The sequence below is a fragment of the Cydia strobilella genome, chromosome 27 (genome assembly GCF_947568885.1).
Source record: "Cydia strobilella chromosome 27, ilCydStro3.1, whole genome shotgun sequence".
In the NCBI taxonomy this organism is placed as follows: domain Eukaryota; kingdom Metazoa; phylum Arthropoda; class Insecta; order Lepidoptera; family Tortricidae; genus Cydia; species Cydia strobilella.
In genome coordinates this window covers 4090289-4103156 of record NC_086067.1, presented here as the reverse complement: position 1 = coordinate 4103156, position 12868 = coordinate 4090289, and the positions used below count along the sequence as shown (strand labels likewise).

The 12868-nt window shown below is 36.3% G+C and overlaps 1 protein-coding gene across 1 annotated transcript in view; it reads right to left on the bottom strand.

The window, feature by feature from the left end:
* LOC134753583 (extracellular serine/threonine protein kinase four-jointed) overlaps positions 1–12397 on the bottom strand; it is a 37762-nt gene extending 25365 nt beyond the window's left edge. Inside the window, exon 1 of the mRNA XM_063689506.1 lies at positions 12150–12397. The gene's annotated coding sequence lies outside the window, so the exon portion shown is untranslated. The remainder of the gene's footprint in view (positions 1–12149) is intronic.
* Between the last annotated feature and the right edge of the window lie 471 nt (positions 12398–12868).

The following is a 12868-nucleotide window of genomic DNA, read 5'->3' as shown; positions in this document are numbered from 1 at the left end:
TCACATGCTCACCAACAATGGGCACGTGCACGCACAAAAGGAACAAAGGCTTTTGTTTAACAGATTAGGGCCTGGCAAAAAAATCATTTGAGAAGATGCAGACTATACACAGGTAAGCACGGATACCATGAGTTGGCATTTGACATTTACTCTAGCGTCTGCGTGAACGACAAGTGTCAACTCATGTTAGCCGTACGAGATATCGATTCTAATTTTACAATCTGTTTTGGTTTTGAAATGGTTTTGATACGACTACGATTCGCTTGGTGATTCGCGCTTCTCCAGCACGACTTTCACTTCGTTTCGTATGCAACAATGAGCATGGGCGATCTACAATATTGTGTCAAAATAAAATCAAAACTGTAACAAACAGAAATAATGAAATCTTGTGGGACTTTTCCAAACAAGTATTAGCAAAGATAGATATAACTCCGTAATAGATGGATACAGTCTAAGGAAAAAACGTGCCTCGAAAATCAAGAAAATTTGATTCTCGATCAGAGGGCGCCACTAGTTTTGGCCTACACTCGTATTGAGGGCGTTGACGGTTTCGTTTGTTATTTATAATTTTAACGCATATCAGTGAAAGAACATGGGTCAAAATCATAAAAATAATTAATGCAAATAAAAAAAATCATTTATCCATATTTAAATACATTTTAACGTATTTTTTAAAACTTCAATTTTAGTTTTAAAGTATGTCGATAGATGGCAGTGAATTTACAGTGGTTACAAAATTTACTATGACAGTACCGCTCTATCTTATTATATACTCATTGGTATGCAACAATGAGCATGAGCGATCTACAATATCGTATCAAAATAAAATCAAAACTATAACAAACAGAAATAATGAAATCTTGTGGGACTTTTCAAAACAAGTATTAGTAACAATATTATACATCAAATATGAACTACTTAATGACAGAAAATTAATAAAATAAAAGACAGGCAGAAGGAATAACTAATAAAACCTGCTTCTACATATATGTATTTCGACATACATACAGGTATTTATTAAGGTTTTGACATGTTTTATTTGATTGATATATTTAAATTTCTGAAACATTCCTATAGAAATTGAGCAACTTCGGAAACTCCTTGGTACAATGCTAGTCAAATCCGGTAAGGAGTTGTTCAGATATATCTGACTTTCCACCAGAGAAGAGTCCTTATGTTCTTATGTTGTTGTTGGACGTCTTTATCAGAATTTCTGTAGTAATATCAGACAGAAAGGACCTCGCAATTTTAACTATAAAACTCCCGTGAGACTCAAACATATTAGATTATTTTAAACCGGGTCACTCACGTATTATTAAGTCGAATAGCTCGACATCTCTTAGAATTAGTCACTTTCAGTTGTCCGCACCAACCCCTACGTTCTAGACCTCTATTTCATATCAGCTTTGCCCGCAAGAATTACGCTCGGCACACATTTTTCAGACGAGTCCCAAATTATTATAATAAGCACCTACATGACATTGATCCTTTTCACACTTCCCTGTCTAGTCTTAGAATGAAACTTAGACATAAGTTGTTTTAATATGTCAAGTATAAATATAAATAAGTAAATGTATAAATGTAACTTTCCGGCTTTCCGGTAGGACAACCGTAGGCTCATGTTTTTCTTTTATCTCCTTTTTATCTTTGCTGTTTAGTTTGTATGGTAACATTATGTACTTACTAATGAACCTCCAGGTCTGTTTTCTTAAGTATGTTAAGTACATTTGTACTTCAAACCCATTTATATATGTGACTGTTTGTGTTCTAAATAAAGTAAAAAAAAAAAAAAAAAATGTTTCTCTATCCTAGCAACGGTGACGTCGCCGGCACCGCCGACGCCGTCTGTCGTGAGCGGCCGGGCGAGTCGGGCTTTGGCCCGCAGTATAATACACGCCGCGCCCTCGACCAGTGAAGACTTGTCGTGTCTCCGTGAAGACGGTCCTCGTAAATTGGACCGAAACATGTCGAGCTATTCGACTTAATAATACGTGAGTGACCCGGTATAAAATAATCTAATAAGAAAGGACCTCATTGCACTTGAAGCATATTAAGGACCCTCTGTGATGGAAAGCACCCTTCTAAGGACCCTTCTGTGATGGATCATCTTACACACATGTGGTGTGTAAGATGATCCCTGACAAAGTAGAAGGCAAATAAATCCATACTAATATTATAAATGCGAAAGTCTGTCTGTCTGTCTGTCTGTTCCCTCTTCACGCTTAAACCGCTGAATCGATTTAGATGAAATTTGGCATAGAGATAGGTTGAGTCCCTGAAAAGGACATAGGATAGTTTTTATCCCGAAAATCATCCCTTAAGAAAGTAAAAAGCGGGGTGGAATTGAGATAATTAATGAAGTGTCTGCTAATTTGTGTGCATAATATGCTCAAATTGAATAATTGCTATAAGACTTTCTCCAGGCGCTATTCTTACTCTAGCTGGGGTTACTAAGTCCACGCAGACGAAGTCGCGGGCAAAAGCTAGTAATATATATAAGCGCTAAGTGGGCCATTCCTTACTACATTTACGGAATAAATCACTAAAATGAGCTATGGTCAAAACAGACATGTTTCGTACCAACGTATCATATTATTAGTAGATAGCAGACATGTAAAAAAGAAAGACTGTAGCAATTTACAGACTAAATTTAAAAATGACAGGTACCTTAATGTTTTCAGATATATTTTTAGTGGTGTAATTTTTAGACCTATTTGCGTGTTGTGATTGAATTTTATAACTGGTGATATGATTTAATTTAATATTATACTCGTGTCAAGCTGCCTGTTAATTTTGAGATGTATATTCGACTTTTGTGTAGCATTACTTTCCTTTATATGGCATAAGAAAATTATACAAGTTACGCAAACTCAAGCCACAAAATTAATTACTGAGGCTTAAATTTGTTTTATGAAGTGTGTCCATTTCAGCTTCGGCATAAATGCTTTTAAAGATGTCCGACTGTTCTGCTGCATTTTCTTGACCGATTATCGTCAAATTTTGTGAGCAGATTGGGTAATGTTTATTTTTTTATTGGAAAATGGAGGTTCACGAGATGTACAGCACATAGAGCCACAGAGTTTTTTTTCATGGGATGCTTTGAAATGACCTTAAAAAAAAAGTAACTGATTTATTTGGAATTCCTGTAGCTTATGCTAGTCCCCCTTTCTCTACCCTCTGTTAGTTTGACGTTGTCAGTTATCACCCTTGACTCACGCTTCACGCTTGGTTAAAGAATGACTCACGCTCGCTAGAGCGGTCTAGGCCCCGTAGCCAACATGCCAATCGCTAACGCTACGTAGCGAACGAAACGCAACTGTCACTGTCACACTAATATGGAAGAGTGATAGAGAGACACAAAGCGATTCGATGGCGATTGTCACCTTGGCTAGGCCGGCTGGCCCGAGCCGAGGCGTCCGATGAGAGTTTTCTATAGAAAGCATCAAGTGCTCGGCACGAACCCAGACCTTTCTAACATAAGTCATCCTTAACAGTCCTTATTTCTTATTTGTCTCTAACAGATAGGAACTGGTTGAGGCAATAAATACAAGACGCTGTAATTTGTCCATCTGTCAGATTTATCTGCGGCTGTTTCCGCGCCATACGTTTTGTATACATACATACATTTTGTATGAGTCGTTAGAATACCGTTTGTTAAGTTAAGACTTTACACAATGAGTAAGTAATATGTTTTTATACTTATGAAGACGTTTATGCCCATGAGTTTTTAAATATTGACAGAAATAGACAGACAGACTTTCGCATTTATAATATTTTAATTATTTATTTTATGTCTATGTCTATATAGTATGGATTAAATCTAGTCATATAATTTTACTTCGACTTGCTAAATTAAATATGTACAACATACTAGTATAAGTACTTTTACCTATGGCACGTATGGTTTAGTATGTTAAAACATAATAACTAAATCTAGAAATAAAATTTAACTAAAACTAAATCACATTTAAAATAGATGTTAGAGTCCGTCTAAAAATTAACTTAACACATTCACCGTTGAGCTACGGCCGTAGCGCTACGTCGTAGCCGATAACATGGGTCTCCCGGTATGTAGCGAAAATGCTTCGTAGAGACAAAACGACAACGTGTCGTAATTAGCGCTGAATGGGTTAAACAGAACAAAGTGAGAGAATGTCATTAGAAACGTCATATAAATAATGATATTGCCACACTTTGTCATTGGAAACGCCATGCAGAGTTAACTTGGTCCGACTAGTTATACTTAAAACCCCTTAAAAACCTCTAGGTAGTTATTTTATTACTAAGTATTACTTTTACTTATTTCGGGATTCTCAAATTATTATTAAATTTTACGCCTATAATTTTGACTGTATACTTAAAGCTAATACCTACCTACTTATATTAGTTATTGCAAATAAAAAAAATGTTTTAACATAAATTTATCATTAATAGTTTGTGTATAACATATAAATCTTGGTTAAATAATGCATGAACCGGACCGACCACTTTAAGGCCTCGTGATAATTTCGTGGTAAGGCTAGAGTGATTTTTGCAAAATGATTATGTTTTGTGTAAAAAAGAAATCTAGACAGTCAAATAATTTTATTTCCGTACGATTTCGCACCTTGGTGACCATCAATACAGGTTGGCGCAAAAATACTTTAACATTATTTTTACTGCGGTCATCATCTTCCTCGCGTTATCCCGGCATTTTGCCACGGCTCATGGGAGCCTCGGGTCCGCTTGACAACTAATCCTAAGAATTGGCGTAGGCACTAGTTTTTACGAAAGCGATTGCCATCTGACCTTCCAACCCAGAGGGGGAAACTAGGCCTTGTTAGGATTAGTCCGGTTTCCTCACGATGTTTTCCTTCACCGAAAAGCGACTGGTATAAATATCAAATGATATTCCGTACATAAGTTCCGAAAAACTCATTGGTACTAGCCGGGGGTTTGAACCCGCGACCTCCGGATTGAAAGGCCACCAGCGCTTCCCTATTATTTACTGCGGTATTGATGATAATTTAAAAAAAAGTTTGCTTGTGTTTATTTGTTTATTATTATTTAAGTTGACAATTGTACCTTAACAGCTAGAGCCACAGCGGCACAAATTGGGAGACAGTAATACTTGTATTGGGTACAATAGTTATTTGTGCAACAAGAGAGGAAAGTTGTTTTTTCTTGCGAGTGTTTATTTTGAGTCCCGAGAAAGCGAAAGATTATATAATAGAATCACGAGCGAAGTAAGTGATTCTAAGGTAGAATCTTGAGCGTAGCGAGGGACTCAAAAACACGAGAACTAAAATAACTTTGCTCTCGTGTTGCACACATAATTTTTCACCTCAGTAGTGAGAACATATTAAAGGTTAAAATGTATTTCGAATTACACAGAATAAACAAAAAAAAAGTATTATAATATGTACGATACGATAAGATACGATACGATACGAGACGAGACCGGACTGGACCGGACCGTACCGTACCTAAAAAAAAAAAAACAACAGTCGTACATAAAAAAAAAGTAATAAAAGTATGAAGTTCATGGCCTTCACTAAATTAAAAAGCTACATTGTTTCACTCCCTGGAGTGAGGAAAGTGCGACGAAAGTAGGCTTGTTCGAGCTGCTGAGATGAAAAAGTATTTTCAAAACAATATTAATTATACTTATATAATACTACTTACCGGCATCTCTCGCTCTATCACTCTCTTACACTCATGTGTATTAAAGCTAAAGGAAAATATTTTAAGATAATATGTTTTGTTTCATTTCAATGATTTTTTATTGACATTCTGTTAAAGAGGTGTAAGTGAAAAAAAAATGTTCATAAAAAAATTGTCAAGGTAGTTTGGGACATCCTGTACAAAGACCGTTTGTTAAGAGACGCTAAAAATCTCATATGATTGTCAATAATTATGCCTAGACACATACCTATATATGAAGTGGCATAAAAAATGACAAATCCTATTGACTTTTGATATGCTAAAGTCATGTTTTTTTGTTTTGTTTTTTTTACTCGTGTTTTTTGCCTATATACATATGTAATATATCTAGTATTACATTTATATATGCTAGTGTGTATTTTATATATTTTATTTCAATAATGTTATTTATTATGCTATACTATACTAGTTACTATTCTATAGCATTAGTTTATAAGGCTGTTACATTTATTTCATATACCTAATTTCATTTTGACGCTTGGAGAGCCTTTACACCTCCAAATCTATAACATTAGTACTTTGCTCTGACATTGGGGACCTTTTACATCTCCAAATTTAATGTTTTATTAACCATAGAGACTAATGAGACTATGTACATCTCTGTTATATTGTAAATTTCTATTTGATTAATATAATGTAGTGTTTACCCAGGTATTTACCGTTTTAAGGATGACTCACGTTAGACCGGGCTGTGTCCGGGCCGGAGCTTCCGGCGCTTACTTTTCTATGACATGACAGGTGATCACGTGATGCTTTCTATAGAAAACGAAGCGCTGGAAGCTCCGGCCCGGACACGGCCCGGTCTAACGTGAGTCATCCTTTATTCATTTGTTGCTATATATTTTTTATGTCACTGTATTATATTGTATTGATTAATTTGTAAAGGACCCCTTGCTTGAGGCCTTCTTACGAATTTGAATTTTGTATGTATTTTATTGATCTGTGGATGTTCTATTCATTCGCCCCATTATCGTTAGAACATTTTCTTTTTCAATATTCATGTAAAATATAGGTACAAATAATCAGTTCCGGTCACAGAGATCGTGTCTATTCGCCACCTACCAAAAACCAAAAGGTCAACTGATTTTCTCACCAACGAAGCGTCACATCGCGTCATTTCGTGAGCTGAAGCGTCACCGGGTCACGAAACCATTTGTGACACAAAAGACACTCTGACACGAAAAGAAAGACACGATTTCCGTTTTTTCTGCGTTACGTACCTTTGCCTTTTGACCGCGCCGAAATCGTGATTATCGATTGGTCGGGTTATGTACTTGTTTTTTTAACTTATTGATATTTAAGAGGAAATATTAGTTTGCTGTCTCGCAGGCGCGGGTGGAGCCTCAAAAATTCATAAATCGAAATATTGTTTCCCGATATTTTCCTTCTTCAGAATTTATCCAATCGTAACCAAATTTTGGGAACGGAATGTGAAAGAAATTATCTGTGTCTGACCGTTTTGATTTTTGCGTTTATTGTTGCCGATTTTGTATGCCAGGCGTCTGTTCACGGCGCATTTATTTGACCGTTTTTGGCGCTGTTTGAAGTGTCCTAGTTCTTTTGAAAAAAAAAAAAAAAAAAGCAAAACGCACAGAAACGGGTACTTCTTCTTTGTCGTAACCTCATGGCTGAGGGACGTGACGAGTGTGGACACTCTTCACCAGTGCTCTCCAGGCCGCTCTGTCTTGGGCCCAGTGCATGCTAGCCTGCAGTGTGGCGTTTGTCACTGATGTTATTCTGTCCGCCCAACGCGTGGTGGAAACGGGTACTAGTAATATTGAACTCATATAAAAAAAAACATTAGCGCCAAAATCCAGAGAGGAAAATGTCGAAACCGTTTGTATGGCAAAATGACCACTAATAATATTTTCTCTTATAACTAAAGTCAGGGGCCTTATTCAGAGCGTTGTAAAAATATGAATCTGACTGCATCTGCATGTTGCGACATTAATCAGTGTCAATTTCCTTGATAAAATAAGTGACGTTTGCTGCCACATTGCCTCGATTCTGAAGTTCAATCCGTCATTCCATTCAACGAAATTGACAGATACAGCGGCGGCATCAATGCGGCATAATTTTCCATCGTATTTTCACGGAAACCTACGAACGTGTCTTACTATTTCAGTCAGTCTCGGTACAAAAAGTATTGAGGTTGACTGAAGTAGCATGACAAATACGAACGTTTCCGAGAAAATACGATGGCAAACAATTATGCACTTACATCTGTAATGTCGCAACAGTAACGCAGCTGCAGTGGCCATGCGAACGTAACTTTTATTTATAAAGAACGCGGTGTTGGTATTTGTCTTGAATATTGACTAGTCTCTGCTACAAATATACTTTGAGAAATGACAACTTAGTTACTTTATTTACGCACACAACAAAACAATAGATATCAATACTGACTAGTACAAAATATCATGTCAATCGTAAAATAGAAATCAATGGCCTTTGCCGATTTAGAATCATTGCATTATTGTATGAGTTACGAAAGTTATGAAACGTCTGCGAATGTTCGTTGCTCAACTAGATGACTGTACAAGGAATGCAGTTTCGGTTTAGACTGTACAGTCAACAACAAAAACTTGAGCCACCTCAATGATTCTTGTACTTACATAAGTACTGCATTTAAGCCGGAGAGTTGTACAAAGTGTGTCTAGTTATCTATTAACTAGATGACATAGAATACAGCCGGCCTGGACAGGCACAGAAATATTCTCTTTTATGGTTTTGCGATTGCATTAATGTTTACGCTCACTAGCTTAGCTTAAGTATTATAGCTAAGTTATACATGTAATATTTTCTCAAGTATATAAGTGAATTATTGTTATTCTTTTGAGAAAATAAAGATCTTTAAACCGAAATATGCAGAATAGCCAGGATAATTATTTAGTAACGCAGTTTTGTTTTGTTGTATGTACCGGGAGTGTTGCAAAAGTTTGTTCCATTATTTTTCGATTAAATTAAAACGTTTATATGTTCGTTGCTCAACTCAGCTCAGTTGGCAGCAGAAATATGTAGAATATTTATTTAGCTAGGTACCCCGATATGTTTTTTCTGTCTTCTTGTCTATGTAAGCATCTACCGCGTTAGACCGGGCCAAGGGAAGGGTCGCGGAAGACCGGGTCAAAATATACAAGAGCTTTAAGATTAAGGTATTTTATTAACATTAGAAGTAAACATTCGAAGGTACGTTTTTTAACCGACTTCAAAAAAGGAGGAGGTTATCAATTGGACCGTATTTTTTTTGTATGTATGTTACCTCATAACTCCGTCATTGGTGAGCCGATTTGGAAAATTGTTTTTTTGTTTGAATGTGTATAGTCCCAAGTTGGTCCCGTTTTTGTCAAAACCCACTTCTGATGATGGAATCCATTAGGAATCCAGGGAACACCTCAAATCCTATAGGAATACATATATCGGTTTTAGTATTTTCATCAACAATCCAAGCACTTTCATCCAAAACAGTACCGTTTGATGAAGTGGAACTACTGATGATGACCAGAACGGGCCTCTTTAACAACGCATATTTAAATTTTGGCGATTTAAGTCCTCTTCGTTATATTTGTTAAGCACAAGTAAAGGATGACTCACGTTAGACCGGGCCGTGTCCGGGCCGGAGCTTCCGGCGCTTCGTTTTCTATGGAAAGCATCACGTGATCACCTGTCATGTCATAGAAAAGTAAACGCCGGAAGCTCCGGACCGGACACGGCCCGGTCTAACGTGAGTCATCCTTTAGTCGGATCGTAACCTACTAAAAGTTGTTTTTTTTTTTCGAATAAAACGTTAATATTTGATGACAACTAGATTAGATGGCTAGTTTGAAAAGCTTCTTTTTCTATAACACTTTACCAAAATCGTGTTGTTTACCAAAATCTCAATTGACATTTTGCTGGTATAGATAGGGTCTCCAAGAGTCAAAATCCTGTATAATTAACACATTAATTAAGAGAAAAGAAACATACGGGAACCGAATGAGGCGTCTTACTGTAGTGGTAAACTTTATCTCCTTACCTAATTTTATCAAAAATATTCAACTACAAAAAAAATCGGCCCTAAAACATTCCCTTTCCCCAGTCGGCTAAAACTAGAACACATACAAATAACGCGTTGTTAATACATTAAAACCCCTAATTCCTTTTTTTTGCCCGCTACCATAAGGTTATCTGGAAGATATCGTTGATTGAAGCGATAAGGCAGTCTGGCATGTGGGCTCTCAGGTAATATTCCGGCATGCGCGGAATGTGATTCCTGGGCCCAAAAGCGAAGGACATTAGTAGACTAATATTTTATTTTTACTATTTCAACTAAATGCTTGTTAGTTCGTCTAAAGGGGCCGGACTGACTATCAGTCCGCCGGACTATGGATGGTATAGAAAAGGATGCCAATATCTTATGGCAGAATTGTTGCAAAAGTGACCGCTTTCAGCTTTAAATAATAGTTCCTAATCACTCCGGTGGCGCTAGTTAGGGGCTGGGACAAGTACCAACAAATAACCCGACCAAATTACGTAGGTTGTTTTTGGTAGTATTTCGGTGTATGGTGGCGCCGCCTAATTACTGTTTTTTGATGGACACTTTTCATACATAGAGATTTGGCTCCTTTATATAGTCTCCATGCGCCGGACGATATCGGCCTGTCAGTTGTTCGGAACCGTCAAATTTTTGTTCTAACTGACAGGCCGATATCGTCCGGCGGACTGATAGTCAGTGGGCTCCTTAAGCTATAGTTGGTCAAATCAAATTGTCAGTAAATAAGAACAAAAAAAAACTATACTCATCCTTTTTTATGGGGGCTAGTACTAGTGTAAGACAAAGATAGTATGATTCTCTTTGTCTATGTTTGAAATAAGACAGTCCTTTAACAAACTATTCGTTGCACCAACGTGAACAGAACAAAGTGAGGGCGTGTTATAAACGTCATATTTTCATAGAAATATGACAATAATGATGACATCGTTACACTTTGTCATTGCAAATGCCACGCAGAGTTGGCTTGGCTTGTAATATTATGTAAATGTGTATACGACTTTTGCTTTATTACTGTTTGTCTTCTTTTTTTGTATTTTTTTATGTAGTTATACCATTTTGCATGTACCGTTTATAAAGCAAACAAAAGTAGTGATTTTACTTAAAATCTTTTAAAGGTTTGTTGCAATGGCGTACCACGGGCCACGGGCTTTATTATCAGAAATTCAGCGCCGGAATTTTGGTCACAGAATAAATTCAGATATTCTCTTGGTCACCTCATTTTACAAACAATTAAGCCTATTTATAAATGTTACTATGTGTCTATTTTTCATGTCAATATGATGTCACTGTCATTGTTGTATTGAATTTTGAAAGAGCCCTTGAGGCCTACTTACATTTATTTTGAGATTTACGAAATATTGTTGTCATATATGTATTAATTTATGGTTGTAATTCCTGACTATTGTCGTACGTAAGTGACAAATGTGTTTGTGGACAGTTTAGCGTAAATATCGATCGACAATCTTGCCAAAAATATTTATACGATCATGTTGCCGATTTTCGGGCCGAATATATAATACACATATTTACTGTAAGTACCTCATATATTTGTTACATCAATATTTTATTTGTCTAAGTGTAGACAAGTTCGGCATTCCATAACTTAGTACTGACATAAATATTTTTTACAGGATGTCCAAAAATAATTTTGTCAAATACTTTGCGGTGAGTCGTTGATAATTTTAACACTTATTGCGTTTTGTTTTAGTTCAATGATTGTAGTTTTATATGTCTTCGGTTCGGTTCGGTGGTTCGGTCGGTTCGGTGTAGTTTTAATTTAGCTTTAGCGCCGAACAATAATATATCTGGCAATCTAGGAAAAGTGCCATCCTGTGAGACAGGCATAGCCTAGTGCAGGTGTCACGGGAAATTAGTATTCCTTGCATTAATATTTAGCTACAATATGTTTATTTTACCTTGTTTTTCAAATGTTTTAATGTCATTTTGTAAAAATCACGTGTAATATTTCAGCCTATACACGTCACACTGCTGGCCTGCTGGGCACAGGCCTGACAGGCTTCGCAAGATGGTTAAAAAACGTGTATATAAGTAAGAAAAATATCTTCCTTCAATTTTTGGTCAAAATTTGTTCGGGTCACCTTGTATTATCTTTGACTTTACTAGTCGGCATTTCATAATTTAATATTTACATAAATATTTTATTCCGGACGCTTTTTTTAATATTAACATCTTTTTTTTTTTTCTCTACGCAAAGGTAGATAACCCCAGAAGCGGTAGTGTCCCTTGTTCAAAAATACCTAGCCTAAGTTATTGTTTCAAAATTTGTTTTCTAACGGAAATATACATATAAACACGACAATGACAAAGAATCCTGTTAAATACAAAAAATGATATGTCGTTATCGATATTTCTACCTATTAACTTAAATAACTAATCAATACAATGAACCAACCTTAAACGGAATTCCTGAACACACAACACAGACACTTCAAGTCACAAATATTCACACAAAAAAAAACAATCGAAAAATAAACCCACAAAATTGGTTTAACTTGAAAAACGTCCGTCGCCTTCGACCGTCAATCCGAGACTGAATTTTCTCAGAACAACCACTCGAATAAGAAATATATCCCTCCTTATCTCTCCCTCGGATTCTTTCCCGTTAAAACGGGACAGGTATAATGGCATGCATTGGTAGTCTCGTTGGACTTTTTTCCAATGATTTCTTTGAAAGATCGAGGATCTATATGATGTATAGATCTTTATGGCCGTGAGTTATGGCCCGGCGCTCATTGATACCGAGTCTATGAAATTATAGTGTTTGGATATGGTCCACAGTTGTGGGTGGTTTGTTCAACTGACTCTATTTAATTAATTGAGATGTTCCAATTAATTGATTGATAAATCATGCTTTTTAATTGATTGAATAGGCAAACCGGTGTAGTGCAAATAATATGCGACATGATTTTAAAGCGTATGACGGAGAATTGATATGTTTTTAACACGCTTTTATTAGGTTGACCTGTATGTACTCGTAACAAACTATGTAATGGAATCTAAGGTAACTAATTTAACCATCTTCCCGGTTTCCGATAAAGCTGAAAATTTGCATACGCATGTAAGTCGGGTGACAATGTAATATTATGGTAACATCGAGCTGATCTGATGATG